This window comes from Palaemon carinicauda, chromosome 36, assembly GCF_036898095.1.
Source record: "Palaemon carinicauda isolate YSFRI2023 chromosome 36, ASM3689809v2, whole genome shotgun sequence".
NCBI classification, from domain to species: domain Eukaryota; kingdom Metazoa; phylum Arthropoda; class Malacostraca; order Decapoda; family Palaemonidae; genus Palaemon; species Palaemon carinicauda.
The window spans coordinates 7,995,550-8,000,549 of record NC_090760.1 but is presented as its reverse complement, the minus strand read 5'-3'; positions in this window follow the sequence as shown (position 1 = coordinate 8,000,549).

The following is a 5,000-nucleotide window of genomic DNA, read 5'->3' as shown; positions in this document are numbered from 1 at the left end:
ATATGATTTCTCTTCAGGGCCATATACGATACCAAGACATCCCTTCTTTCCTTTTTAGAAGGTCGTAGGTTCATTTAAGAATAAACGGTGTCTCCATTGAATGAGAAACGGTTTCCTGCGATCTTATCCGTGACTGTCGGTAACCGAACCCGTCTAATTGCGCGAGTTTTCCCGTAACCGGATCCCATACTGTTATCAATGTGGGTGGAAAGTTACTTGTTAGAAAGGGTATCACTGTGTCAGGTGGCCAGGACATTTGTACAAATTGAAGTTAGTTATTAAATAGTTTCTGTTATTTGCAGGAATAAATAATAATAATAATAATAATAATAATAATAATAATCTTTATTTCAGCAAAAGCCATATACAGAGTTACAATGAGTACAGTGATCTTACACTTTTGACATCGGTAAAAAAAAAGATGAGATATGCAATAATATCAGTGATATATTATAAACATCAATTAGCAGGTTGACCACAGAGTTCTAATGTCTGGGTAATAAAATCACAATAAAATTAACGCTTACCAATGATGATAACATACATATCAGCATACCCCCCCCCCCCCAAAAAAAAAAAGGGAAATAAAAAAACTGGCGATGACAATGATAAATATGTTGGAACAGAAATTGCTTGAATAATGAAAGAACACTGGAAAAAAAATCGAGTCACAGAGCAGGAAATACAGGACTTCCCGACAGCATAGATGTAACATAATAAAACACGTTATCATAACCTTACTGGGTATTATATCTAAGTTATTTAGTGATGAAGATTTGGCATAGCCACACTATCAAAGATTAGTGAATACAAATCATTATACTGACGCTTCCTTATTCTAGGTTTCCCACATTTTGGATTTTATTCTCTCTGCATTTGCAAGCTTTTTTATAGTTTATATAAATATTTCAAGTATTTTATTTGTCCTTGTTTTCTTTCTTCACTGGGCTATCTTCCCTGTTAGAGCCCCTGGGCTTATAGCATTCTGCTTTTCCATCTAGGGTTGTAGCTTAGCAATTGATAATGATAAAATTTGTTTTGATGTTGTTACTCCTCTTAAGATATTTTATTTTACATTGTTTCCTTTCCTCACTGGTCTGTTTTCCATGTCGGAGCCCCTGGGCTTATAGCATTCTGCTTTTCCAACTAGGATTGTAGCTTAGCAATTAATAATAATAATATTTATTTTGATGTTACTCCTCTTAAGATATTTTCTTTTTCCTTGTTTCCCTCACTGGGCTATTTTCCCTTTTGGAGTCCCTGGCCTTATAGCGTTCTGCTTTTCCAACTAGGGTTGTAGCTTATCAATTGATAATAATAATAATATTTATTTTGATGTTGTTACTCCTCTTGAGATATTTTTTTTTTCCTTGTTTCCCTCACTGGGCTATTTTCCCTGTTGGAGTCCCTGAGCTTATAATATTCTGCTTTTCCAACTAGGGTTGTAGCTTAGCAATTGATAATAATAATAATATTTATTTTGATGTTGTTACTCCTCTTAAGATATTTTATTTTTCCTTGTTTCCCTCTCTGGGCTCTTTTCCCTGTTGGAGTCCCTGGCCTTATAGCGTTCTGCTTTTCCAACTAGTGTTGTAGCTTAGCAATTAATAATAATGATAATAATATGTTGCTGCTTATACTAAGAAAGATCTAATTTAGTGTTGTTACTGTATTAAGGATATTTAATTTTATTTGTTAATTACTTCTTTAGTAGAATATTTATTTCCTTGTTTCTTTCCTCACTAGGGTATTTTTCCCTGTTGGAGCCCTTGAGCTTATTGCATTATTATTATTATTATTAAATGCTGAGCTACAACCTTAGTTGGAAAAGCAAGATGCTATAAGCCCAGGGGTCCCAACAGAGAAAATAGCCCAGTGAGGAAAGGAAATAAAGAAAAAGAAAATATTTTAAGTATAGTAACATCATTAAAATAAATATTTCCTATAAAAACTATAAAAACTTTAACAAAACAAGAGGAAGAAAAACTAGATAGAAGTGAGCCCGAGTGTACCCTCAAGCAAGAGAACTGGGATTGTAACTTGGCTAATAATAATAATAATAATAATAATAATAATAATAATAATAATGATAATAATAATAATAATAATAATAATTATCATTCTACAACAAACGCCAAATTCGGATATCGAGATGAAAAAATGTGTCAAATAGTGTAATTTTTTAATGAATATCAAGACAATGTCAGTCTTTTTTAATTCAAGGGTAAAATAATGTGGCAGCTCTCATTATTATTATTATTATTATTATTATTAGCCAAGCTACAACCCTAGTTGGAAGAGCAAGATGCTATAAGCCCAAGGGCTTCGACAGGGAAAAATAGCCCAGTGAGGAAAGGAAATAAGGAAATAAATAAATGATGAGAATAAATTAACAATATATCATTCTAAAAACAGTAACAGCGTCAAAACAGATATGTCCTATATAAACTATTAACTATGTCTTCGTGCATCTCTTCCGGAACCTTAGTAAAAAGCAAATAGATTTTGAATATGGATTTTTCCCTAAATTATAAGCATATCTTCACAGATTTTATTAGCTATAGGTGTACACTTTTTAAAATTTGCATTAAAAAAAACGGTAGATGTCTGACAACATTTATTCCACGATTTAAAAAAACGGATATGTTGACATGAACGAGTGGTATCACGGTCGCCAACCCATAAAATATATTAACAAAGTAGGGTAAAATTACGGTCGCCTGTATTTTACTGAAATATGAGTTTTTTTTTTTTAGTGCAGTTTGTGTGTGGCAACAGCAACAAACTGGCAGTAACAAATGCCCGTTTACCGGCAAATTATTATTATTATTATTATTATTATTATTATTATTATTATCACTTGCGAAGCTACAACCTTAGTTGGAAAAACAAGATGATATAAGCCCAAGGGCTCCAACAGGGGAAAATAGCCCAGTGAGGAAAGGAAATAAGGAAATAAATAAACGATATGAGTAAAAAATGATATAATCCCAAGGGCTCCAACAGGGAAAAATAGCCCAGTGAGGAAAGGAAATAAGGAAATAAATAAACGATATGAGTAAAAATTAACAATAAAATATTTTCAAAACTAACAATATCAAAACAGATATGTCCTGTATAAACTAAACAGACTTATATCAGCCTGTTCAACATAAAACATTTGCTGCAAGTTTGAACTTTTGAAGTTCTACTGATTCAACTACCCGATTAAGATCATTCCACAACTTGGTTACAGCTGGAATAAAACTTCTAGAATACTGTGTAGTACTGAGCCTCATGATGGAGAAGGCCTGGCTATTTATTAGTCATACTTTTTTCAGTAATTACTGTTGCTTTTTTATTTTGTTCTTTTGAAATATTTACCCTTCCCTGATTATATTTTAATTTTTGGCCAGTTTTTTTTTTAATTTTAATAGTTTTTGTCGTCGTCTATTATCTTTTATATTCTTGTTTATTTTTCTTTCTATTTCGAGCTTCTTGCTCTGAATTATTAATCAATTTACACTCTTATCTTTGCATTTTTACAAGATACTTCTTTCCCTTCATTACCTATCATCAGAATTTCTTTTTGACTGCTGCTTGTCATTCATTTCCTTTTCTCTCTGTTTCCATTTGTTTTAGTTTCCTTCATCCACCTTCCCCCTCCTTCCCTCAACTCCAATTTACACTTTTATCTTTGAATTTTTACAATATACTTCTTTCCCTTCATTACCTATCATCAGAATTTCTTTTTGACTGTTGCTGTCATTCATTTCCTTTTCTCTCTGTTTCCATTTGTTATAGTTTCCTTCATCCACCTTCCCCCCTCCTTCCCTCAACTCCTTTCCACTCTCCTGTCTCTCCTCCCTCTTCCCCCTTCCCCCCCCCCCCCTCCCCCCCCCCCCCTCATAGACGGTGTCATTTCTCCACCTCCCTCGGAGCGACAGCAAATTGGCCGTCTCGTGTGTGGTCGGGAGTTCGGTTGTTCCGGTGATAAGGGAAAGGCGAGAATGGCTTCGTAGATACCAGATAACGTCAGATCGTAAAATCCTGACCCCCTTCCCCTTTCCTCCCTCTCCCCCTCCCTTTCCCTCTCCCCCCTCCCTCTATACCATCACCCACCCACACCCTGTCTTCCTTCGAAACGGAGACCTTCGAAGGATGGATGACTTTGGCGACACTCTGGGATTGGGGAGGGGGGCAAGGGCGCGGGCCTTCAGAGGATGGGACATCTGTAGGGCTTTGGGACTTGGGGTTTGGGGAACCTCGGGAGGACGGCTTGTCAAAGGACTGGATGACTGTAGGGCGCGATCCAAAGGAGATATTCCTTTGGATCTGGGGTATGGTCCTGGCAGTATGGCCATGCAAGGGGGTTTGACGATCTCTCTCTCTCTCTCTCTCTCTCTCCTCTCTCTCTCTCTCTCTCTCTCTCTCTCTCTCTCTCTCTTCAAGAAGTGTGGGTGGGTGGCTCTTGGCTCTAGAAGGGTTATTGGGGTTAAAGAGAGAGGAGGTATGGGAATGTCAACCGGAGAAATAAGGTCATCGTTGAAAATGTCAATTCTGAAGGCGACAAATGGATGACACGGACCGACCAGTACGAACCAATGGAAGTTGTTCTTTAATGAAGAGGATTTTTTTTTGTTACGAAGATATATTGAACTGTGATGTCCATTGTGTAGGCTACTCTAGAAGTTTTTTTTTTTTTTTCATTTTTTTTTTCATATTACTGCGGTTCATTTTTATCAGTAGAAGAGATGAATTATGTTCTTTAATGAAGAGGATTTTTTTGGGTTATGAATATATATTGAACTGTGATGTCCATTGTGTAGGCTACTCTAGAAGTTTTTTTTTTTTTAATTGTATTACTGGGGTTCATTTTTATCATTAGAAGAGACGAATTATGTTCTTTAATGAAGAGGATTTTTTTGGGTTATGAAAATATATTGAAATGTGATGTCCATTGTGTAGGCTACTCTAGAAGTTTTTTTTTTTCATATTATTACTGGGGTTCATTTTTATCA